Source organism: Oncorhynchus gorbuscha, linkage group LG08, assembly GCF_021184085.1.
Source record: "Oncorhynchus gorbuscha isolate QuinsamMale2020 ecotype Even-year linkage group LG08, OgorEven_v1.0, whole genome shotgun sequence".
Lineage (NCBI taxonomy): Eukaryota > Metazoa > Chordata > Actinopteri > Salmoniformes > Salmonidae > Oncorhynchus > Oncorhynchus gorbuscha.
In genome coordinates, this window is record NC_060180.1 from 4,085,762 (window position 1) to 4,113,156 (window position 27,395).

Sequence of the window (27,395 nt, forward strand, 5' to 3'; positions counted from 1 at the left end):
AGCTGGGACCAAAGTAACAAAGCCTACCATCAGTAAGGGCATTGGAGATGAAATGTGGCTGGGTCTTTCAGCATGACAATGATCCCAAACACACCACCCGGGCAATGGAGTGGCTTCGTAAAAAGCATTTCAAGGTTCTGGAGTGGCCTAGCCAGTCTCCAGATCTCAACCCCATAGAAAATCTTTGGAGGGAGTTGAAAGTCTGTGTTGCCCAGCAACAGCCCCAAAACATCACTGCTCTAGAGGATATCTGCATGGAGGAATGGGCCAAAATACCAGCAACAGTGTGTGAAAACCTTGTGAAGACTTACAGAAAACGTTTGACCTCTGTCATTGCCAACAAAGGGTATATAACAAAGTATTGAGATAAACTTTTGTTATTGACCAAATACTTATTTTCCACCATAATTTGCAAATAAATTCATTAAAAATCCTACAATGTGATTTTCTGAATTTTTCTTCTCATTTTGTTTGTCATAGTTGAAGTGTACCTATGATGAAAATTACAGGCCTCTCATCTTTCTAAGTTGGAGAACTTGCACAATTGGTGGCTGACCACTTTTTTTGCCCAACTGTATATACACACAGTCATCTTGAACTTCTTCCATTTTCTAATAATTGCGCCAACAGTTGTTGCCTTCTCACCAAGCTCCTTGCCTATTGTCCTATAGCCCATCCCAGCCTTGTGCAGGTCTACAATTTTATCCCTGATTTCCTTACACAGCTCTCTGGTCTTGGCCATTGTGGAGAGGTTGGAGTCTGTTTGATTGAGTGTGTGGACAAGTGCATTTTATACAGGTAACGAGTTCAAACAAGTGCAGTTAATACAGGTAATGAGTGGAGCTCATGAACAGGAGAGCTTCTTAAAGAAAAACGAACAGGTCTGTGAGAGCCGGAATTCTTACTGGTTGGTAGGTGATCAAGTACTTACTGTATGTCATGCAATATAATGCAAATTAATTACTTAAAAATCATACAATGTGATTTTCTGGATTTTTGTTTAAGATTCCATCTCTCACAGTTGAGGTGTACCTATGATAAAAATGTACAGACCTCTACATGCTTTGTAAGTAGGAAAACCTGCAAAATCAGTAGAGTATCAAATACTTGTTCTCCCTACTGTATATTTTTGTTGCAACTGGCTGAAGTGACGAAGGCTTTTCGGGGCGAATCCTAATACATTTTCACTCTCTGCCATGGATATTAATGCACGACTAGAGCTGGGATTTATATAAAAGGCGAGATGGAGCGCTGTGCAGTGCACAATGCGCCTTTGAACGAATCCTGGCCTTAGTAAAAATGTGACTTAAGTGGAAGTTAAATGTGAATCCTATCAGTCGATAACTGAACTACTTCCATTAACAAGAAGACTGTGTAAAGTGTCAATAAAATGAACATTTGTGATCAATTTGTATGATGATCAAAAGGCATTATGGATGCACCTTAAATGCAAGTTACGTGCGTATTATGCATCAACTAAATGTATATAATATAAGCTTAATAACCATACTGCCATTGATTATACAGCAGCATTTGTCACCAGCCAGACACTCCAGGAAGTCATATGTAAGCATCACTCAGGCCCTTTGTCTCACAAATGTAAAAGGCACTATGCATAATGTACTACACTGGTGATTCTTTGGAGTTAGGAACCTAAACTTAGCCTTTGACCTGGCATCAACCCTTCCCATACCCATGCAGTCTCGGTCTCACACCCTATATCCCAGCTCCAGCCAATGTTTCCCAGCCTTAGCCCCTCTCCCTGCCCCAGATCCATATAGTCCCTCTCACCAGTCCTAGCCCCTCTCCCGTCTTCTCTCACCCCAGCCCTAGTTTAAGCCATGCCACTGGTCCTCATATCCTGCATTTAACATGTAGGTTCTCCAACTCCTACTTCTTCACAGGCTCAGTCCACAAAGCTGTCATCACGCCTGCCCCCGAAACATGGACTCTGTTGTCCAGAAACCGTTTTAAAACAGGCCAGAAACACTACTTTAAACAGATGCCCTAGACATCTATTAAAAACTACAACGATGATCTTTGACATTATACATAGCCTTAATCTGGACTATACCTCTCATAAGGCTCTCTGGCAGGACGTCCATGGACTGAGATGCTTCCTGGAACAGTGTGTGTGTGGTTAAGTCTGTGTTTTTTGTTCTCTGCTTTCACAAAATAAAGTCCCTGTCCCTTGATGATACATATGCTAATATGGATAGCTAGCTGCTGACTCCTGACAATGCTAGATAACATTTTTATTCTTAGGGGTGTTTTCTCCAAAAAGTTAAGTTCATATAAGAAAAAGGATACATATAATCAAGTTCATCTTTGATAAATACTATTTATCACATTATTGCTATACACAAAGCAAGCACAGTAGTCCCACATGTGTAAAAAAACATTTTAATTTTGCAGTATTTCCTGTTTGCTATGCAAACAACCATTAACCTTTTTGCTCTAGAGAAGCAAACTTATTGGTCCCAGGTTAGGTACCCATGCTTATTGGTCCCGAGGTACCCATCCTTATTGGTCCCGAGGTACCCATGATCCTCTCCTCTGGGAATAGACCATTCCCTTCCATTGCAGCCTAGCTGGAGCGAACCACCTGCATCAGGGGAATCCTCATCCTCTTTAAGTCGACATGCGTTCTGGTTTGAACACCACCATTTCAAATCATTTCCATTTCCAGTGGATGGGTGAACTGCACCTCAGAACATTCTTGTAGACAGGCCAGCAGTACTGAGCTCTCGAGTGGCGCAGCAGTCTAAGGCACTACATCTCAGTGCAAGAGGCGTCACTACAGTCTCTGGTTCGAATCCAGAATGCATCACATATGGTTGTGATTGCGAGTCCCCATAGGACGGCGCACAATTGGCCCAGCGTCGTCCGGGTTTGGCCGGTGTAGACCGTCATTGTAAATAAGAATTTGTCCTTAAAATGACTTTCCTAGTTCAATAAAAGGTTCAATAAAAATCCTGTGTGTAGTACTTGTGTAACGCCTGACAGTGAGGATCTTGACAAACACCACGGGGTCTTTGGCCTTGTTGCTGAACACTGCATGCTGATGGGTCACACGCTGCAGAGACTGCAGAAACCAGCTCATACCACACCTGGAGACACACACAAAGACAGGTTAAAGGTGATGCAGACGCCAACACTGTGCAGTGACCTGGGCTCCCACTCAGCATCTACTCCTCTCCTTCATCCCAGTACATTCATTACTACACACACACACACACACACACACACACACACACACACACACACACACACACACACACACACACACACACACACACACACACACACACACACACACACACACACACACACACACACACACACCATTGTTTAATGCAGGAAGAGTTCTAGAACCCTGAGGAGAGAAACTTCCTGTGATGTCATCAGGGCTCACTGAGGATGCACCTGGCTGACAGCCCCAATGAAGGAAGGGTCACACACAATCACAAGGCCAGAGGTATGTGACATTACAAGGTCTCTTCTCAATTTTCCCCAAACCAGGGCCCTGTTTGAACTGAAAATACATCTCCATCTCCCCTAGCATTGGTTAACCCAAAACATTGCTGCCTTCCCTTCCGTGACTCCTTGCTGTCCCCAGTCCACCTGGCCGTGCTGCAGCTCCAGTTTCAACTGCCTTATTATTATTTGACCATGCTGGTCATTTATGAACATTTGAACATCTTGGCCATGTTCTGTTATAATTTCCACCCGGCACAGCCAGAAGAGGACTGGCCACCCCACAAAGCCTGGTTCCTCTAGGTTTCTTCCTAGGTTTTGGCCTTTCTAGAGTTTTTCCTAGCCACCGTGCTTCTACACCTGCATTGCTTGCTGTTTGCTTGCTGTTTGGGGTTTTAGGCTGGGTTTCTGTACAGCACTTTGAGATATCAGCTGATGTACGAAGGGCTTTATAAATACATTTGATAAGACACCAGCACCAAAATACTTCAATCCATTTAACTAAAAAGCAGATTAAAGTGCAAAGTCAATTTGAATATTAGACAATCTCATTCATCCTCTTTGGTAAACATTTATGGATGCTCTTTTTGGGCCTTTCTCTCTCACCATGTCCATGTCTAGCCAATAGGCATCATCCACATGTAAGTGTGTTTAACATTAGTTAGATGGGCATTGCTCCTAGTAGGTAGTGGATCACTGTCCAGACTCCAGATCATATGTCTGGAAACAGCAACACCAAAACTCTAGGACAGGGTAAATAGTATAATCCTGTTGACTACACAGTGACCTTACTCAGCTAACAGCACAGATGAAAAGGAGAAACACACACACACACAGAAAGAGACACCTGGTGGCTAGCTAAAAGATATGGTGTTTTCAGACAGGAACAGGGGGACAGGAAAGCCTGCTGTAGTTGTCTATTTGGTCTCAGTGTGTGGGAGACAGCCAGCAGAGAGACACCAGACAGGGACTATTTGGTCTCAGTGTGTGGGAGACAGCCAGCAGAGAGACACCAGACAGGGACTATTTGGTCTCAGTGTGTGGGAGACAGCCAGCAGAGAGACACCAGACAGGGACTATTTGGTCTCAGTGTGTGGGACAGCCAGCAGAGACACCCTCCCTCTCCCAACCACGTCTCTCTGTTTCCCCCTCTCTCCCAACCACGTCTCTGTTTCCCCCTCTCTCCCAACCACGTCTCTCTGTTTCCCCCTCTCTCCCAACCACGTCTCTCTGTTTCCCCCTCTCTCCCAACCACGTCTCTCTGTTTCCCCCTCTCTCCCAACCACGTCTCTCTGTTTCCCCCTCTCTCCCAACCACGTCTCTCTGTTTCCCCCTCTCTCCCAACCACGTCTCTCTGTTTCCCCCTCTCTCCCAACCACGTCTCTCTGTTTCCCCCTCTCTCCCAACCACGTCTCTCTGTTTCCCCCTCTCTCCCAACCACGTCTCTCTGTTTCCCCCTCTCTCCCAACCACGTCTCTCTGTTTCCCCCTCTCTCCCAACCACGTCTCTCTGTTTCCCCCTCTCTCCCAACCACGTCTCTCTGTTTCCCCCTCTCTCCCAACCACGTCTCTCTGTTTCCCCCTCTCTCCCAACCACGTCTCTGTTTCCCTCTCTCTCCCAACCACGTCTCTGTTTCCCTCTCTCTCCCAACTACGTCTCTGTTTCCCTCTCTCTCCCAACCACGTCTCTGTTTCCCTCTCTCTCCCAACCACGTCTGTTTCCCTCTCTCTCCCAACTACGTCTCTGTTTCCCTCTCTCTCCCAACCATGTCTCTGTTTCCCCCTCTCTCCCAACCACGTCTCTCTGTTTCCCCCTCTCTCCCAACCACGTCTCTCTGTTTCCCCCTCTCTCCCAACCACGTCTCTCTGTTTCCCCCTCTCTCCCAACCACATCTCTCTGTTTCCCCTCTCTCCCAACCACGTCTCTGTTTCCCTCTCTCTCCCAACCACGTCTGTTTCCCTCTCTCTCCCAACCACGTCTCTGTTTCCCTCTCTCTCCCAACCACGTCTGTTTCCCTCTCTCTCCCAACTACGTCTCTGTTTCCCTCTCTCTCCCAACCATGTCTCTGTTTCCCCCTCTCTCCCAACCATGTCTCTGTTTCCCCCTCTCTCCCAACCACGTCTCTGTTTCCCTCTCTCTCCCAACCATGTCTCTGTTTCCCCCTCTCTCCCAACCATGTCTCTGTTTCCCTCTCTCTCCCAACCATGTCTCGGTTTCCCTCTCTCCCAACCACGTCTCTGTTTCCCTCTCTCTCCCAACCATGTCTCTGTTTCCCTCTCTCTCCCAACCATGTCTCTCTGTTTCCCTCTCTCTCCCAACCATGTCTCTGTTTCCCTCTCTCTCCCAACCATGTCTCTGTTTCCCTCTCTCTCCCAACCATGTCTCTCTGTTTCCCTCTCTCTCCCAACCATGTCTCTGTTTCCCTCTCTCTCCCAACCATGTCTCTGTTTCCCTCTCTCTCCCAACCATGTCTCTCTGTTTCCCTCTCTCTCCCAACCATGTCTCTGTTTCCCTCTCTCTCCCAACCACGTCTCTGTTTCCCTCCCTCTCCCAACCACGTCTCTGTTTCCCTCTCTCTCCCAACCATGTCTCTGTTTCCCTCTCTCCCAACCATTTCTCACCCTCCGTGTCCTTTCCCTCGTTCTCAATGGTCTCCGACGCATGCGTATGCATACCACTGCTGGCTTGCTTCTGAAGCTAAGCAGGGCTGGTCCTGGTCAGTTCCTGGGTGGGAGACCAGATGCTGCTGGAAGTGGTGTTGGAGGGCCAGTAGGAGGCACTCTTTCCTCTGTCTAAAAAAAATATCCCAATGCCCCAGGGCAGTTATTGGGGGCACTGCCTTGTGTAGGGTGCCGTCTTCCGGATGGGACGTTAAAACGGGTGTCCTGACTCTCTGAGGTCATTAAAGATCCCATGGCACTCATCATAAGAGTAGGGGTGTTAACTCCGGTGTCCTGGTAAAATTCCCAATCTGGCCCTCAAACCATCACAGTCACCTAATAATCCCCAGTTTACAATTGGCTCATTCATCCCCCCTCCTCTCCCCTGTAACTATTCCCCAGGTCGTTGCTGTAAATGAGAACGTGTTCTCAGTCAACTTACCTGGTAAAATAACGGATTTTTAAAAAAGTGTGTGAGAAAAGGGGAAGTTCTTAGAAACTGAATGTCTTAGCCGACACCGGATCCCCAGAGTGTATGACACTAATCGGACCTGGGAAGTGATGTCACCAGGTTCACGGCAGCAACACACACACGATATTACTGCACCGTTGGAGCTAGAAACATAAGCATTTCGCTGCACCTGCGATAACATCTGCAAAACTCTACGTGACCAATAAATGAAGCTGTGACCTAGTATCTCTTCACCTCACTGTAACCTCTGACCTGATCCCCCTGCATCATTCAGGATCTTTCTTTCTGGTAATACACTCTGGCTAAGATATTATAGGGTGTCCAATCAAAAACATTTTGACCAATGTGTAAAATAATATGTTAATTGTGTAGATACTCCTCTAAGAAACCCCATGGTCTCCATCATAATCCGTTGAAAGGTGATTGGAGTTTTTACCCTTGTAGGATGGTCAAAATTAGAGTGACTAAATCAATGGAGGCCAGAGAAAAGTGGTCATAAATCAGGAGAATAGCATCGTGTCATTTTTCTTCTCAACTCCGGAGGACATAAAACAATAGAGGTAAGATCGATATCAATGTTGAGACATTACTTTTTGTATTTTCACATTTAATTCTATGCTGCTCATTTTAATATGAACAAAAACAGGCGTATCTCTGTGAAATGTTAACGGTCCACTGAGCACACCACAAGCTTTTTATTTTCAAAGCCTTTTACATTTCATTCAGCTCGTGTCATGCTAATTTAGCTATTTGCGACGCACGGAAACAACTTTGAAGACGTGAAATCCGATGAGTCTGCACCGCTCTGTCAACAGAGCTCAGTGCTTTTATCAGATGTTTTCGGTTATGAAATATGACCTCTAGGATATAATATTACTGATGTCAGAGAACGACCCCACTGAATGATTCAGAACATTAAGAATCATATTTGTCTTGGTCAAATGTATTTTATAACATAAGAAAGTGAAACGTCATCACCAAAGCATGTTTTCCTCCACTCTGGGTAGAGTGGGGGAAAACTCTGGGTAGAGTGGGGGAAAACTCTGGGTAGAGTGGGGGAAAACTCTGGGTAGAGTGGGGGAAAACTCTGGGTAGAGTGGGGGAAAACTCTGGGTAGAGTGGGGAAAACTCTGGGTAGAGTGGGGGAAAACTCTGGGTAGAGTGGGGGAAAACTCTGGGTAGAGTGGGGGAAAACTCTGGGTAGAGTGGGGGAAAACTCTGGGTAGAGTGGGGGAAAACTCTGGGTAGAGTGGGGGAAAACTCTGGGTAGAGTGGGGGAAAACTCTGGGTAGAGTGGGTGGACACCCTACATATCATACAGGAGACGCACACTCACACTCAGCCATTGTTAACTATTCTCCTCACAGAGCTGTGAGCAAGGTGACTTCCGCATTTTTAGGTCAGCTGGTGCCCATCCGAACGATTGTACTCACATACTCCCTTGAAAATATTACTTTTTGTCTTTCAGACACCGTTGTCAATATACACTTCCTCAAAATAGTCCAAATTTATGTAAAGTAACTCAAGAAACCTATAATTAATTTTGCTGTTTTTGCCAAGGATATCTTTGTCCCTCAACTTTATATCTAACTAAAATGCTTGGTGCAGTATTTTTCAAGTGAAAAAATGTGCATGAAAACGAGTCGGCTATCATTGAATGACAAACCCTACCGTTGACCAATGACCAACTAAGGGGCGAAGACTTCGGCACTGAACTTAGTCCATGCACCTCAAGGAGAGAGAAACACAAGTGTGCAAGAACAGCTGAAAAAAACCTTTGATGACCAAAACATCACAAAACATAAATACAAAAGTATGTAGACACCCCTTCAAATGAGTAGATTCAGATTTTTCTGCCACACCTGTTCCTTCGAGCACAAAGCATTGCAATCTCCATAGACAAACATTTGCAGTAGAATCGTCTGTCCTCGGTTACAACACTCACTAGTTCCAAACGGCCTCTAGAAGCAACGGCAGCATAAGAGCTGTTTGTCGGGAGCTTCATGAAATAATATACAATAATAATATATGCCATTTAGCAGACGCTTTTATCCAAAGCGACTTACAGTCATGTGTGCATACATTCTACGTATGGGTGGTCCCGGGAATCGAACCCACTACCCTGGCGTTACAAGCGCCATGCTCTACCAACTGAGCTACAGAAGCACCCCAAATGGGTTGCGCAGTGGTCTAGAGCACTGTACTGCAGCGCTAGCTGTGCCACCAGAGACTCTGGGTTCAAGTCCAGGCTCTGTCGTAACCGGCCGCGACTGGGAGGTCCGTGGGCCGACCGACGCACAATTTGGCCTAGCGTTGTCTGGGTTAGGGAGGGTTTGGCCGGTAGGGATATCCTTGTCTCATCGCACTCCAGCGACTCCCGTGGCGGGCAGTGCGCAGTGCGCGCTAACCAAGGTTGGCCCAAACTCACGAATGCTCGTGCACGGTGTTTCCTCCGACACATTGGTGCGGCTGGCTTCCGGGTTGGATGCGCTCTGTGTTAAGAAGCAGTGCGGCTTGGTTGGGTTGTGTTTCGGAGGACGCATGACTTTCGACCTTCGTCTCTCCCGAGCCTGTATGGGAGTTGTAGCGATGAGACAAGATAGTAACTACTAACAATTGGGATGAATTGGAATGCCGACTGCAATCATTAGTGCCCAAACTCACGAATGCTCGTGGCTGAATGGAAGCAAGTTATTGAACAATCCCGAGCGGAGCAGCGGTCTAAGGCACTACATATCAGTGCCTGAGGCGTCACTACAGACCCTGGTTCGATTCCAGGCTGTATCACAACCGGCTGTGATTGGGAGTCCCATAGGGTGGTTAGGGTTTGGCCAGGGTAGGCCGTCATTCTCAATAAGAATGTGTTCTTAACGGACTTGCCTAGTACCCGCAGCAGTGTTCCAACACCAAGTGGAAATTCTTCCCAGAAGAACAGAGGCTGTTGTAGCAGCAATAGGGGGAACCAACACCATATTAATGCCCATGATTTTGGATAGAGGTGTTTGACAAGCTGGTGTCCACATACCTTTGATCATATAGTGTATAGGCAAACTGTTCTGGGTGGGAAGCATGCAGGAGTCTTAAAATAGTTCTCTCCACCCCTTCGCTCTCATTCTACCTCTCATAAGACTGCCAGTCAGACAAAAGTCAGACACACCAACACAGGCACACCAGCAAAGTATTTTCATTCAGGTATTGTAGACTCAGAGTTCTGAACCCAGGCCAAATTATATGGCTCAGCTTGGATTAAAGCATGACGGAATATTACAGTGAGCTCCTAAAGAAGCATCAGAACATCACTGGTAGAGGCAGCTCCTCCTTGAAACATCATCTCATTCTCCATCCCACCTGAGATACTGATACCTGTAGAGACAGAGTGCCAGTGTAGGTGTTGGCTTTTGCCAATCAACTAAAAACCCTAGTATTTAGTAAGTACAAGACTTAGTTGCATCAGTTGTGATACTGATCTTTGACAAGATTGAAATCATGCATCTACATGGGAAGATGACCAACTGTTGCTGTAGACTAAACAGACACGGTAAATAGCCTTACTAAGGGTCTTTTTCAGAATGGGCCATTAATAACAATAAGCAGGTGATGCACTGACCTCTACTGGTGGGGCGGGGTACAAGGCTACTGATTAGTGTGCGGCTGACTGATGGGCATACTCACCCAGAGACTGTTTCGTCGTAAAGATGGTCAACGTGGCGATCTCATATCCTGAACTGGTACAGGTGGTATGTTTCCATGGTGACCATTCTGCGATTGTCCTGGCGAATGTCTGTTCACTTGTTTCCCCTTCCCCGTCTGTCCCAGTCTGGCTGAAGCTGGAAACCACCATGGTAGTCTGGAGAGAAGATATACATGACATCATACATATTAGCAGACACACACAAAGACAGACAGACTCAGTCCTTTAACCCCAGTAGACCAACAGTATTGTACTATAGTTTTACACCCTCCCAGCCCTGGTCAACCCTGTGTTTGACAGTGACAATGCGTGAGAGTTCACTTGCGTCAGTAAACACAAAATGGAGTCCATTCACCCCAGGAACCATCAGCATGTCTCTATCGGAATTCATCACACCCACCTGCTCAGTAACACGAGTAATATTTTGATTTGAATCATTCTGACAATAGAAAAATAAACATGAATATATATAAAGTGGGGAGAACAAGTATTTGATACACTGCTGATTTTGCAGGTTTTCCTACTTACAAAGCATGTAGAGGTTTGTCATTTTTATCATAGGTACACTTCAACTGTGAGAGACAGAATCTAAAACAAAAATCCAGAAAATCACATTGTATGATTTAAGTAATTAATTTGCATTTATTGCATGACATAAGTATTTGATCAACTACCAACCAGTAAGAACTCCAGCTCTCACAGACCTGTTAGTTTTTATAAGAAGCCCTCCTGTTCTCCACTCATTACCTGTATTAACTGCACGCGTTTGAACTCATTACCTGTATAAAAGACACCTGTCCACACACAATCAAACAGACTCCAACCTCTCTACAACGGCCAAGACCAGAGAGCTGTGTAAGGACAGGGTTAAATTGTAGACCTGCACAAGGCTGGGATGGGCTACAGGACAATAGGCAAGCAGCCTGGTGAGAAGGCAACAACTGTTGGCGCAATTATTAGAAAATGGAAGAAGTTCACGATGACGGTCAATCACCCTCAGTCTGGGGCTCCATGCAAGATCTCACCTCATGGGGCATCAATGATCATGAGGAAGTTGAGGGATCAGCCCAGAATTACACAGCAGGACCTGGTCAATGACCTGAAGAGAGCTGGGACCACAGTCTCAAAGAAAACCATTAGTAACCCCCTACGCCGTCATGGATTAAAATCCTGCAGAGCACGCAAGGTCCCCCTGCTCAAGTCAGCGCATGTCCAGGCCCGTCTGAAGTTTGCCAATGACCATCTGGATGATCCAGAGGAGGAATGGGGGAAGGTCATGTGGTCTGATGAGACAAAAATAGAGCTTTTTGGTCTAAACTGCACTCGCCGTGTTTGGAGGAAGCAGAAGGATGAGTACAACCCCAAGAACACCATCCCAACCGTGAAGCATGGAGATGGAAACATCATTCTTTGGGGATGCTTTTCTGCAAAGGGGACAGGACAACTGCACCAAATTGAGGGAAGGTTGGATGGGGCCATGTATCGCAAGATCTAGGCCAACAACCTCCTTCCCTCAGTAAGAGCATTGAAGATGGGTCGTGGCTGGGTCTTCCAGCATGACAACGAACCAAAACACACAGCCAGGGTAACTAAGGAGTGGCTCCATAAGAAGCATCTCAAGGTCCTGGAGTGGCCTAGCCAGTCTCCAGACCTGAACCCAATGGAACATCTTTGGAGGGAGCTGAAAGTCCGTATTGCCCAGCGACAGCCCCAAAACCTGAAAGATCTGGAGAAGGTCTGTATGGAGGAGTGGGCCAAAATCCCTGCTGCAGTGTGTGCAAACCTGGTCAAGAACTACAGGAAACGTATGATCCCTGTAATTGCAAAAAAAGGTTTCTGTACCAAATATTAGGTTATGCTTTTCTGATGTATCAAATACTTGTCATGCAATAAAATGCAAATTAATTACTTAAAAATCATACAATATGATTTTCTGGATTTTTGTTTTAGATACTTCTCACAGCTGAAGTGTACCTATGATTTTTAAAATTATAGACCTCAACATGCTTTAAGTAGGAAAACATGCAAAATCAGCAGTGTATCAAATACTTGTTCTCCCCACTTTTCTTATATACATACAGTGGGGCAAAAAAAGTATTTAGTCAGCCACCAATTGTGCAAGCTCTCCCACTTAAAAAGATGAGGCCTGTATAATTTTCATCATAGGTACACTTCAACTATGACAGACAAAATGAGAAAAATAATTTAATTTAATGAATTTATTCGCAAATTATGGTGGAAAATAAGTATTTGGTCAATAACAAAAAAGTTTCTCAATACTTTGTTATATACCCTTTGTTGGCAATGACAGAGGTCAAGTCTTCACAAGGTTTTCACACACTGTTGCTGGTATTTTGGCCCATTCCTCCATGCAGATCTCCTCTAGGGCAGTGATGTTTCGGGGCTGTTGCTGGGCAACACTGACTTTCAACTCCCTCCAAAGATTATCTATGGGGTTGAGATCTGGAGACTGGCTACGCCATTCCAGGACCTTGAAATGCTTCTTACGAAGCCACTCCTTCGTTGCCCGGGCGGTTTGTTTGGGATCATTGTCATGCTGAAAGACCCAGCCACGTTTCATCTTCAATGCCCTTGCTGATGGAAGGTTTTCACTCAAAATCTCACGATACATGGCCCCATTCATTCTTTCCTTTACACGGATCAGTCGTTCTGTTCCCTTTGCAGAAAAACAGCCCCAAAGCATGATGTTTCTAGCCCCATGCTTCACAGTAGGTATAGTGTTCTTTGGATGCAACTCAGCATTCTTTGTCCTCCAAACACAACGAGTTGAGTTTTTACCAAAAAGTTATATTTTGGTTTCATCTGACCATATGACATTCTCCCAATCTTCTTCTGGATCATCCAAATGCTCTCTAGCAAACTTCAGACAGGCCTGGACATGTACTGGCTTAAGCAGGGGGACACGTCTGGCACTGCAGGATTTGAGTCCCTGGCGGCGTAGTGTGTTACTGGTGGTAGGCTTTGTTACTTTGGTCCCAGCTCTCTGCAGGTCATTCACGAGGTCCCCCCGTGTGTTTCTGGGATTTTTGCTCACCGTTCTTGTGATCATTTTGACCCCACGGGGTGAGATCTTGCGTGGAGCCTCAGTGTCTTCCATTTCCTAATAATTGCTCCCACAGTTAATTTCTTCAAACCAAGCTCCTTACCTATTGCAGATTCAGTCTTCCCAGCCTGGTGCAGGTCTACAATTTTGTTTCTGGTGTCCTTTGACAGCTCTTTGGTCTTGGCCATAGTAGAGTTTGGAGTGTTTGGAGTGTGACTGTTTGAGGTTGTGGACAGGTGTCATTTATACTGATAACAAGTTCAAACAGGTGCCATTAATACAGGTAACGAGTGGAGGACAGATGAGCCTCTTAAAGAAGTTACAGGTCTGTGAGAGCCAGAAATCTTACTTGTTTGTAGGTGACCAAATACTTATTTTCCACCATAATTTGCAAATAAATTCATAAAAAAATCCTACAATGTGATACCTATCAAAGTGTACCTATGATGAAAATTACAGGCCTCTGTCATCTTTTAAGTTGGTGAACTTGCACAATTGGTGGCTGACTAAATACTTTTTTGCCCCACTGTATATAGTTGAAGTAGGAAGTTTACATACACTTAGGTTGGAGTCATTAAAACTCGTTTTTCAACCACTCCACAAATTTCTTGTTATGAAACTATAGTTTTGGCAAGTCGGTTAGGACATCTCCTTTATACATGACACAAGTCATTTTTCCAACAATTGTTTACAGAGAGATTATTTCACTTATAATTCACTGTATCACAATTCCAGTGGGTCAGAAGTTCACACACTAAATTCACTGTGCCTTTAAACAGCTTGGAAAAATCCAGAAAATTATGTCATGGCTTTAGAAGCTTCTGATAGGTTAATTGACATTTTAGTCAATTGGAGGTGTACCTGTGGATGTATTTAAAGGCCTACCTTCAAACTCAGTGCCTCTTTACTTGACATCATGGGAAAATCAAAAGAAATCAGCCAAGAAAAAATATTGTAGACCTCCACAAGTCTGGTTCATCCTTGGGAGCAATTTCCGAACGCCTGCAGGTACCACGTTCATCTGTACAAACAATAGTACACAAGTATAAACACCATGGGACCACTTAGCCGTCATACCGCTCAGGAAGGAGACGTGTTCTGTCTCCTAGAGATGAACGTACAAATGGTGTGAAAAGTGTAAAATCAACCCCAGAAGAACAGGAAAGGACCTTTTTATTTTTTTATTCTTTATTTAACCAGGTAGGCAAGTTGAGAACAAGTTCTCATTTACAATTGCGACCTGGCCAAGATAAAGCAAAGCAGTTCGACACACAAGGACACAGAGTTATACATGGAGTAAAACATGGAGTAAAAACAACACAGTCAATAATACAGTATAAAAAAAGTATATATACATGATGTGAGCAAATGAGGTGAGATAAGGGAGGTAAAGGCAAAAAAAAGCAAAACAAATAAATAAATAAAATAAATACAGTAGGGAAAGAGGTAGTTGTTTGGGCTAAATTATAGGTGGGCTATGTACAGGTGCAGTAATCTGTGAGCTGCTCTGACAGTTGGTGCTTAAAGCTAGTAAGGGAGATAAGTGTTTCCAGTTTCAGAGATTTTTGTAGTTCGTTCCAGTCATTGGCAGCAGAGAACTGGAAGGAGAGGCGGCCAAAGAAAGAAAAAAGAAATTGGTTTTGGGGGTGACTAGAGAGATATACCTGCTGGAGCGCGTGCTACAGGTGGGTGATGCTATGGTGACCAGCGAGCTGAGATAAGGGGGACTTTACCTAGCAGGGTCTTGTAGATGACATGGAGCCAGTGGGTTTGGCGACGAGTATGAAGCGAAGCCTAGCCAACGAGAGCGTACAGGTCGCAATGGTGGGTAGTATATGGGGCTTTGGTAGGGTATTGGAGGCTATTTTGTAAATGACATCGCCGAAGTCGAGGATTGGTAGGATGGTCAGTTTTACAAGGGTATGTTTGGCAGCATGCGTGAAGGATGCTTTGTTGTAAAATAGGAAGCCAATTTTAGATTTAACTTTGTGACCATGTGAAGATGCTGGAGGAAACAGGTACAAAAGTATCTATATCCACAGTAAAACGAGTCCTACATCAACATAACCTAAAAGGCCGCTCAGCAAGGAAGAAGCCACTGCTCCAAAACCGCCATAAAAAAAGCCAGACTACGGTTTGTAACTGCCCATGGGGACAAACATCGTACTTTTTGGAGAAATGTCCTCTGGTCTGATGAAACAAAAATAGAACTGTTTGGCCATAATGACCATCATTAAGTTTGGAGGAAAAGGGGGGAGGACTGCAAGCCTAAGAACACCATCCCAACCCGTGAAGCATGGGGAAGGAAGCATGTTGTGAGGGTGCATTGCTGCATGGGGGACTGGTGCATTTCACAAAATAGATGGCATCATGAGGTTGGAAAATGATGTGGATATATTGAAGCAACATCTCAAGACATCAGTCAGGAAGTTAAAGCTTGGTCACAAATGGGTCTTCCAAATGGACAATGACCCCAAGCATACTTCCAAAGGTTGTGGCAAAATGGCTTAAGGACAAAGTCAAGGTATTGGAGTGGCCATCACAAAACACTGACCTCAACCCTATAGAACATTTGTGGGCAGAACTGAAAAGGCGTGGGCGAGCAAGGAGGCCTCCAAACCTGACTCAGTTACACCAGCTCTGTCAGGAGGAATGGGCCAAAATTCACCCAACTTATTGTGGGAAGCTAGTGGAAGGCTACCCAAAACTTTTGACCCAAGTTAAACTATTTAAAGACAATTCTAGCAAATACTAATTGAGTGTATGTAAACTTCTAACCAACTGGGAATGTGATGAAAGAAATAAAAACTGAAATAAATCTCTATTATTCTGACATTTCACATTCTTAAAACAACTGTGTTGTTGTCTGTTCACACTGCTATGCTTTATCTTGGCCAGGTCACAGTTGTAAATGAGAACTTGTTCTCAACTGGCCAACCCGGTTAAATAAAAGGTGAAATAAAATACTTCAAAAAAATAAAAAATAAAGCTGCCAGTTGAATCTCTGACTAACACCCCTTCAGGGCTTTTGAGGTAGGCTACTCACTTCTGTAGAGTTCCATCAAACATGGCAGAGAGGACAGAAAGACCATTCTGCTTTTGGGGCGCATGCTCAGCCGGTTGACACAGAGACGCAGCACCTGGGAAGAAATGTGTATGCAGTTACCAGAACAGGGCAGGATCCAGCAAACACTACTAACCCTTACACTTAGATATGAAAAGAATATGGCTAAAATGCTGAAAGTCCATCAGAAGGCATGCTGGAGCTATTACCACACGTCAAATACATTCTAATTCTAGGGGTTAGTGGTCTCTTCAAGGGAGGGCCCAAGTGATTACAAAATACATTCAAGAGTGGAGAGCAATATATATTTACAACACTACATGATAGCACAAGATGAAACCTGAAATAGCAAATTCTTGGTTAGGCTAATTAACAGTTAACAGGAATGAAGCATAAAAGCTACATACCCTTTGTTCCAAAGACACTCCAAAGTATGCCAGAAAGAAACTCCTTTGAGGCAGTCCACAAATGGGAGAAGTCTGAAGACTTCTTCAAAAAATGTGTTAATCCTCCCAAGATAAAAAAGCAAAAATAAACTAAATAAATCAACCTCCAAAAATGGTGGAAACTAACATCTGCTCAGAAAAATGAATATCACAAAAACATCCACAAAACTGTAAGCACTTGGATAAGAGTCAAAATGGGGAAAAAAATGGAAAAAAATATTAAAATATAAATAAGACAATTCACTCATTTGTCTAAAAAAGAAGATGACAAAAAGTCCAACAAAGAAAATGGCAGGTAGACAAAAAAAGAAAATTTGCTTTACATTCTGTGTTTACATGGTGTTTCAAAACTATGCGGTTTTTATTTTTTATTTTACCTTTAGTTAACCAGGCAAGTCAGTTAAGAACAAATTCTTATTTTCAATGACGGCCTGGGAACAGTGGGTTAACTGCCTGTTCAGGGGCAGAACGACAGATTTGTACATTGTCAGCTCGGGGGTTTGAACTCGCAACCTTCCGGTTACTAGTCCAACGCTCTAACCACTAGGCTACGCTGTCGCGGTAGCGATGTCTCACGGATCCTGGATAGCAAGGACCATTTACTGAAGCAACACTTAGGGGCGAGAGGCAGCACAGTGCCAGCGTAAAATGTTGTATCTTGCAAGTGACAACTACCAGTGGCTACAGCCCTACAAATGGAATGCCTCATTCTGGCATGGGGCCTCTCAGTCTTCAGAGGCTCATTCTGGCATGGGGCCGCTCAGTCTTCAGAGGCTCATTCTGGCATGGGGCCTCTCAGTCTTCAGAGGCTCATTCTGGCATGGGGCCGCTCAGTCTTCAGAGGCTCATTCTGGCATGGGGCCGCTCAGTCTTCAGAGGCTCATTCTGGCATGGGGCCGCTCAGTCTTCAGAGGCTCATTCTGGCATGGGGCCTCTCAGTCTTCAGAGGCTCATTCTGGCATGGGGCCGCTCAGTCTTCAGAGGCTCATTCTGGCATGGGGCTCAGTCTGGCATGGGGCAGTCTTCAGAGGCTCATTCTGGCATGGGGCCGCTCAGTCTTCAGAGGCTCATTCTGGCATGGGGCCGCTCAGTCTTCAGAGGCTCATTCTGGCATGGGGCCGCTCAGTCTTCAGAGGCTCATTCTGGCATGGGGCCGCTCAGTCTGGCATGGGGCCGCTCAGTCTGGCATGGGGCTCAGTCTGGCATGGGGCCGCTCAGTCTTCAGAGGCTCATGTTGTTTCCTGGAATCAGGGCGGTATATCTTCCTTTCACTAGAGTACATTTTTTTATTTACTTTCTTTCCTGCATCTTTCTAGTGCTCCTAATTTTTCTGTGGTGCTTACATTAAATGTTTTTTGAGTATCTTTTTAATCACAATCTATACAGAAAACATTTAAATGTTTCATCCCAGCTAAAATCATAAAAATATAGGCCCAATATCAATTACCTGTGAATATTTCCCCTCTAAAATTGGATACAAAAATCCCATATCCGTCGGGCTCTAGAATAACTGGTATCAAAACATTGTATACAAGCACACCATTCCAGACCGGTTTGCATGTTTTAAAGTTTGAATGGCAAGCAGTAGAAAAAGCTGCAATGCGCATCTGTCACACATTTACTTGCATACCTTGTGATGCAACAGGTGTCAGAGGTACACCTAAGAATGTCAATGAAAGTGTCCTTAAAAATACTTTCACTTCATAGTTGACCTTATAAGAGAAAAGTATGGGTAACTGCAAAGCAAGTCTTGAAGCAGTGTTTTCTTAATCTCTCCTCCTCAAAGAAAAAAAGAACTAGCCCACAGATAAGTCACTCCAAAAATGGCTGAAAAACAAACTTACAAAAATAAAAACATGATCCATAGGTTTTTTACCAATGCCTAGGCCAACTCTTAAATTAGAAAAAATATCATTGTTCGCCTTATTTACATCAAAAAAGAAAGATCAGAAGGTTAATCTACAGAGGCTTTCAAAGGTAGAAAAGTTAGGCTCGTCAATGAACATGTCGTTGAAAGAAAAAAGGCTAGAAATAAACCACAGCAAGAACAAAAGTGAACCAACAGGAGGCCAAGGGAATCTGCAAAATCCACTATTCAAAGACTTAACCGATAACACAAAAGTGAACCAACAGGAGGCCAAGGTTATCTGCAAAATCCACTATTCAAAGACTTAACCGTTAACACAAAAGTGAACCAACAGGAGGCCAAGGGAATCTGCAAAATCCACTATTCAAAGACTTAACCGATAACACAAAAGTGAACCAACAGGAGGCCAACGGAATCTGCTAAATCCACTATTCAAAGACTTAACCGATAACACAAAAGTGTTTGGACACCTTCAAATAAGTGGGTTCGGCTATTTCAGTCACACCCGTTGCTAACAGGTGTAGAAAATCTCCATAGACAATCATTGGCAGTAGAATGGCTTTACTGTAGAGCTCAGTGACTTTCAACATGGCACCGTCATAGGATGACACCTTTCCAATAAATCAGTTTGTCAAATTTCTGCTCCGGTCAACTGTAAGTGGTATTTTGAAGTGGAAACGTCTTGTAGCAACAACGGCTCAGCCCCGAAGTGGTAGGCCACACAAAATTAAGAGCGTCTGCTAAATGACTTAAATGTAATGTAATGTAAACAAAATCACTGGTAAACTAAAAAAAAAACTGTCCAAGATCAGATTGAGTTGAACAGTCAAAAATAATTTCAAAAACTGAGTCTGTCCTCTGACAATATTCTTATAGAATTTTCACAAATGCCTTACTATACTTCATTCTCGAACATTCAATGAATTTATAAAAATGACCATATCTAAAAGTGATCACGTGTCAGAAAACGTTAAAAAATATATATATATAATCTTCCTGGGATGTATATGAACAGATCTAAGATTGCATATTGCTAAAACGCTATCAGTTCCACTTTAAGATAAAAAATGTATTCTGGACTATCAGAGAAAAGATGCATATCCTTTAGCCTTTTTACATTCTATTATTAAATATTTACACCATTACCAGTAACTGAAATTAGCGTTTTGTTTTTTGCAGGTTTGGATGCAACGTTGAGGTCCAGGCCCATTTCCTTGCAGCGTGGGTAGCACTTTTCAACGCCGATTGCTAAGGACATTGTTTAATTTAATCAATTTGACAAAAAGGCTGTAACTTAACAAAATGTGGAAAAAGTCAAGGGGTATGAAAACTTTCCGAAGGCACTGTATACAAATAGCTTTTTGCCCATGTAAGAGAGTATTGTCCTGCTTTCATTGTCTTTGGATCAGGAAGTTCAAACAATTATGTTAACCACCCAGGTTCTTCTCTTGTAATGCATCTTGCTTCTGTCCATTTTTAAAGTAATATCGTTATGCATTTTGCAAAAGAAGATCAAAGTTGTACTCTACAATATCTCAGACATGTTGGCAAGCTCTACTAATCCACTTAAATCCGAAACCTCTACCATTACGGCATTAGTCAGTAAAAATGCAAATCAAGATTATATTTTGCTCCAGTTCCGACATTCAATTAATTCTAAGCCTATTTCTTGGCACTTTCAAATATCTTCCAGCCCATTTTGGGAAAGGTTGAGCAACTGATGACACTGACAAATAAACTCAGAAAAAAAAGAAAATGTCCCCTTTTCAGGACCCTGTCTTTCAAAGATAAATCGTAAAAATCCAAATAACTTCACAGATCTTCATTGTAAAGGGTTTAAACACAGTTACCCATGCTTGCACAATGAACCATAAACAATTAACGAACATGCAGCTGTGGAACGGTAATTAAGACACTAACAGCGTAAAGACTGTAGGCAATTAAGGTCACAGTTATAAAAACTTAGGACACTAAAGACACCGTTCTACTGACTCTGAAAATCACCAAAAGAAAATGCCCATGATCCCTGCTCATCTGGACGTGCCTTAGGCATTCTGCAAGAAGGCATGAGGACTGGAGATGTGGCCAGGGCAATAAATTGTAATGTCCGTACTGTGAGACGCCTAAGACAGCGCTACAGGGAGACAGGACTGATAGCTGATCGTCCTCACAGTGGCAGACCACGTGTAACAAGACCTGCACAGGATCGGTACATCCAAACATTACACCTGCGGGACAGGTACAGGATGGCAACAACAACTGCCCGAGTTACACCAGGAACACACAATCCCTCCATCAGAGCTCAAACTATCCGCAATAGACAGAGAGACTGGAAGGAGGGCTTGTAGGCCTGTTGTAAGGCAGGTCCTCAACAGATATCACCAGCAACAATGTTGGGCACAAACCCAGTTGTTGGGTTTGGGGTTTGTGCAACAATGTTGGGCACAAACCCCAGATTCACATTTATCGTCGAAGGAATCAGCATTACACTGAGGCCTGTTCCCTAGTGCGGGATCGATTTGGAGGTGGAGGGTCCGTCATGGTCTGGGGCGGTGTGTCACAGCATCATCGGACTGAGTTTGTTGTCATTGCAGGCAATATCAAAGTTGTGCGTTACATGGAAGACATCCTCCTCCCTCATGTGGTACCCTTCCTGCGGGCTCATCCTGACATGACCCTCCAGCATGACAATGCCACCAGCCATACTGCTTGTTCTGTGCGTGATATCCTGCAACACATGAATGTCAGTGTTTTGCCATGGCCAGCAAAGAGCCCGGATCTCCCATTGTCTGGGACCTGAAGGATCAGAGGATAAGGGTTAGGGCCAATCCCCTCAGAAATGTCTGTAAACTTGCAGGTGCCTTGGTGGAAGAGAGGGGTATCTTACAGCAAAAACTGGCAAATCTGGTGAGGAGATTTACTGCAGTACTTAATGCAGCTGGTGGCCAAACCAGATACTGACTTACTTTTGACCCCCTTGTTCAGGGACACATTCTTCCATCACGGTTAGTCAGATGTCTGTGGAACTTGTTCAGTTTATGTCTCAGTTGTTGAATCTTATGTTCATACAAATATTTACACATGTTAAGTTTGCTGAAAATAAATGCAGTCGACAGTGAGAGGACGTTTCTTTTTCTGCTGAGTTCATACTCATCCTCTGAATTTTTGACATTGTAGACTTCAGAAGGAAAGTTCAAATGATTTACAATTGGCTGGAAGAGGAGGAGTAGTAGGTAGTTCTACATTACAGCCGATTGCTGCAGCAGATGAGGAAAAAGGTACGAAAGGTACGGCAGTACCATATTTTGGGAGATTGTTGGCCTGCCGTTGTCGTTCAGTTGGTGTTTGGCTAAATATCTGAAGTTGGGTTGACTTGACTTTCAAAACAACCCATTTTTGCAATGCGTAGTGACAATTCTGGGAGGCTGAATACATTTCCTGTCAGAATATCAATGGGCGTTGAGCCATTCCATGAACAATCTTTGATTAAATGCTCTTCGTGGCGATTGTGTTGGCCATGATTAGGACATACCAGTCTTGCATCTCGTTCCATTTTTTTTCTCCCCTGAGATTTCTTTGACATTCTTTTAGGAAAATGATCTGAAAGCACTGGGTTTGTTTTTTGTTGCACGGCTTTGAAATCACACTTGGTATTATGAACACTTCTTTCGACATTTCACCCTTTCCCAAGAGCTTAGGTTTGTGTTTCCGAACCGTCACTTTACTCGAAATCCATAATAGAAATTGATAACGTCTCTGATTTTGCAAACTATGATCAAAATTGTATTCTAGAATATCAGAGAGCAAACAAAATACCCACCCATCTTTTCCAATCCAATCTTACCTCAACGATTCTTACGCAAGTATGTATGAACCCCGATAACAACACTGTTAGTCAGTAAATTCAATTCCAGTTTCGTTTGTGCAGGTTTGGATGCAACATCAATGTCCAGACCTACATCATGAGAGATCGGGTAGCACTCTTACACCCATTTGTGTGTTAAACGTCACATATGATTGGTCTAAATTGGTAACATTTTGCTTCGTTTCATCAGCACAAAGTGCAAGGTCAATCTTAATCAGAGATGCTCTCTAGCTTGACTTCCAGCAAATTGCCTCCCTTCGACGCCCTGGCTATTAACATGTCCATTTCTTTTTTTTTCTTCATTAAAGCCAACCTCCTCCTTTTTGTTACTTCTTTCAGCCTTTGGTATTTCGGCTCAAGTGTTGCTGTAGTGGCCTTCTGGTTATTGGAAATCTCTGCAGAATTCCTTTGTTTGCGACGTTTTTTCATGAAAGTATCCTTGTAAAATTCACATCTCCTTTGACCTTGTAACTGTGTCCTTCTCCTCAAAACTGATCCTAACACATCCATAATCTCATGAGCCAGCTCAGTTTTCCCACTTTGTAAATCCAGATCAAAATTTTGTTCTAGAACATGACAGACAACCTGCCTGTAAGTTCCACACACATCTGAGGCAAAATCACCCAATTCTAACATGACATCTCTGGTCAATAGATGCAAGTCAAGTTTATCCTTTTTCACAAATTTAGATTTCACATCCAGGTCAAGTCCTTTTTCCTTACAGAGAGGGTAGAGGTACTCCAATGCTTCTTCTAGTGTGGTTTCTGTCTGGACATGTTGAGGATAGATCACATCCAGATCAGCCTCATCCTTTGTGCATATTTCATTAGGTCCCTTTTCAGGGCCAAGGAGTGCAGTCTCATCCGCACACAGTGTTAAAACTGTATCAGTAAAGAGGCTTTCAGTCTTCACATGCAGAGGAGATATCAAGTCCACAACAGACTCCTCCTTTATACAGACGTCAAAGGGTGTTCGATTTTCTGAGACGCTGCTATGCAAATTGGACCTTGCCCATTTAAGAGAGGAGTCTCTTGCTTTGATTGTCTTTGGATCAGGAAGTTCAAACACTTCTGCTAACCACTCAGGTTGTGTCCTCCTGTGATTTTTTTTCATGTCTTTTAGTTTTAACAAAGTCCGGGCGGAAAAATCATATCGTACTTCATCACCAATACCAAGATCAAAGTTGTATTCTAGAATATCAGAGATAACATGCTGGTGAGCTCTATTAATCTCTTTAGCATATTGAGACACCTCAACCATTACACCATTTGTCAGTAAATGACGATCAAGTTTCTGTTTCGCTCCAGATCCAACATTGAAATCTACACCCAGTTCTTTGCACTTCGGGTATGGAGCTTTCCAAAACCTTCCAAACTGTCTTGGGGTTTTTCTTGAGTAATGGTCACGACACTGCCTTATATACGCATCCTCTATCGTTTTTTGGCATTGCAGTCTTAGTCTTTCATCGCCATTGTAGTCTTCGTCTTCATCAGAAGGAAAGTTGAATGGCTCACAATAATCGGAAAGAATAGGCCTCGGTCTAGTAGATACAGGTAAATTACATCCGCTTTCTGTAGCAGGTGAGGTTAGCACAGAAGGAGTGTCAGTACTATATCTTGCTAGATGAACATTGTCAGCAGGCAATGGCAATTCATTATTAGTCTGGGTTTGGTTTACTCTAAACACCTGTGAAGTTGGGTTGATTTGAGCTTCAAATGAACCACAGTGAGTGAATGCAGTTTTGGATGCAACATCAAGGCCCAGACCTATTTCATGACAGAGTGGGTAGCAGTCTTTCACCAGTTCTTTAGTGTTAAACGTCACATTTGAATGTTCTAAGTTGGTAACATTTTGCTTTGTTTCATCAGCACAAAGTGCAAGGTCAATCTTATCAGAGATGCTCTCTAGCTTGACCCAATGAGGTTCTACTTGTCTGACTTCCAGCAAATTGCCTCCCTTCGACACCCTGGCTATTAACATGTCCATTTCTCTCTTTTTTCTCATTAAATCCAACCTCCTCCTTTTTGTTATTTCTTTCAGTCTTCGGTATTTCGGCACAAGTGATGCTGTAGTGAAATTCAGTCTACGGAAAATCACTGCGGGATTCTTATGTTTGGGTCGTTTTTTCATGAAAGTATCCTTGTCATATCCACATCTCCTTCGCTTTTGTATATCTGTCATTTTCAACAAAGAGTGTAGCTTATACATAATATCTTGAGCGAGCTCAGTTTTCCCACTTTGTAAATCCAGATCAAAATTTTGTTCTAGAACATCACAGACAACCTGCCTGTAAGTTCCACACACATCTGAGGCAAAATCACCCAATTCTAACATGACATCTCTGGTCAATAGATGCAAGTCAAGTTTATCCTTTTTCACAAATTTAGATTTCACATCCAGGTCAAGTCCTTTTTCCTTACAGAGAGGGTAGAGGTACTCCAATGCTTCTTCTAGTGTGGTTTCTGTCTGGACATGTTGAGGATAGATCACATCCAGATCAGCCTCATCCTTTGTGCATATTTCATTAGGTCCCTTTTCAGGGCCAAGGAGTGCAGTCTCATCCGCACACCGTGTTAAAACTGTCTCAGTAAAGAGGCTTTCAGTCTTCACATGCGGAGGAGATATCAAGTCCACAACAGACTCCTCCTTTATACAGACGTCAAAGGGTGTTCGATTTTCTGAGACGCTGCTATGCAAATTGGATCTTGCCCGTTTAAGAGAGGAGTTGCTTGCTTTGAGTATCTTTGGATCAGGAAGTTCAAACACTTCTGCTAACCACTCAGGTTGTGTCCTCCTGGTATTCTTTTTAATTTCTTTTAGTTTTAACAAAGTCCGGGAGGAAAATTCATATCGTACATTACCAACACCAAGATCAAAGTTGTATTCTAGAATATCATAGATAACATGCTGGTGAGCTCTATTAATCTCTCTAGCATATTGAGACACCTCAACCATCACACCATTTGTCAGTAAATGACGATCAAGTTTCTGTTTCGCTCCAGATCCAACATTGAAATCTACACCCAGTTCTTTGCACTTCGGGTATGGAGCTTTCCAAAACTTTCCAAACTGTCTTGGGGTTTTTCTTGCGTAACTGACACGACACTGCCGTATATATTCATCTATCGTTTTTTGGCATTGCAGTCTTCGTCTTTCATCGCCATTGTAGTCTTCGTCTTCATCAGAAGGAAAGTTGAATGGCTCACAATCGGAAAGGATAGGCCTCGGTCTAGTAGATACAGCTAAATTGCAGCCGCTTTCTGTAGCAGGTGAGGTTAGCACAGAAGGAGTGTCAGTACTATATCTTGCTAGATGAACATTGTCAGCAGGCAATGGCAATTCATTATTGGTCTGGGTTTGGTTTACGCTAAACACCTGTGAAGATGGGTTGATTTGAGCTTCAAATGAACCAGAGAGGGTGAATGCATTTGCTATGGGAATATCACTGGACGGTGATCCATGCCATGACTCCTCTTTGAGAAAATGCCCTTCAGATGTGCTAACGGGATCTTGGGCATTACAGAAATAAACCACTTTGACAGCATTATTCTCCCCATGACTTGGGCCTGTCTTTTCAGGGAAAATACGTAAAATCTGCCCTTGACTTGTTGTTTGGGAACTGATGGAAGGTACATGTGAATGCTCTTTTGGTAAACCCACATAGGAACATGAAGACCATGGGACAGTTGGGGATATTCCCATGTCATTCTCCTCAAGTTTTACATCAATCTCAGAAATAAAATAACTGTCTGATAAATTGTTGGTAGTTTGGATCACTGTATAGTCATGTTCATATGTTGAATCGGTTTTGGTTTCCAGATAACTTGTTTCTGTGTTTCCTGACACTGGAGAATGTGGGTAATCTATACAGGCATTAATTGAATCAGACCAAATGGTTACTTGGGATCTCTCTGCTTCATCGTCCTCTATCTTAACATCCATTTTGCACCAATAAACTACAAAAACAAACTCATCAAAAAGCCCTGATGACAATCTCTAAACTGAAAACAGTCGATTGTTAGATATCTGACAGAACAACTTATTTAAAAAAAGGAAAGTCAACGTCACTTTACGGTACAACCAGTCACCAGCAGCAATTAGTCATTTATTTAACATTGATAAATACTGTAAGTTCTATTTCAAACCCACCCGGGAATCAGACTCGTTGCTAAAAAAAAATATAATTCACCAATTTGCGACTACCCGTGTCTTTCCAATACATACATGGGCTATAAAAATTACCATTCAACTGATCTGACCAAGCTAGCCAGCCAACTTCATAGCTAGCTAACGAGCTAGCTAGATAGCTAGCTAAATGACAACAAACGCCTAAATCGTATTTGGCGATGTATCTAACGTTAGCTATTTAGATGTAACTTTTTAGTGTGTTTTGCTAACTAGGTCAATGCGGTTAGCAACTGCTAAACAATCGTTAGCAAGCTAGCTAGTTGTCCATAACATAGCTAGCTAGCGTTAAGTTTGCTACTAGGCTACCTACCTAAAATAACGTAACGTTACCTTTACTGGTGGTGGACTACAGCAAATCCCTTGGCCTGCATTGTGTTTAAAGAAAATCAAGACACAAAAAGATGACTTCACAGATCTGTTCAGCGTTATTTCTTAAAACCGCCTGCTGGCTAACAGCAGCATGCGTCCGAGTGGAATTTTTAAGTAGCAACATCGTCAGGTGGTTGTGGCTAGTTGGGGTACAGCTACAGACGAACGTGACGTTATTCTCCCGTCGTGCAATTCGGTTTTGACTATTTCACAGATGATCCGTTATATTGAC

General features: G+C 43.4%; 1 long non-coding RNA gene across 2 annotated transcripts; it reads right to left on the reverse strand.

Annotated features, from left to right (window-relative positions):
* Positions 1–2,387: 2,387 nt before the first annotated feature.
* Positions 2,388–17,869, reverse strand: LOC124041101. Of its 2 annotated transcripts, XR_006839849.1 has the most exons (4): positions 16,836–17,869; positions 16,411–16,504; positions 10,282–10,456; positions 2,388–3,110 (listed from the first exon to the last, which is right to left on the reverse strand). It is a non-coding gene; the product is annotated as an uncharacterized LOC124041101 (long non-coding RNA). The 2 variants fall into 2 exon arrangements; XR_006839850.1 differs by lacking the exons at positions 16,411–16,504; positions 16,836–17,869 and adding an exon at positions 14,250–14,311.
* Positions 17,870–27,395: the final 9,526 nt, after the last annotated feature.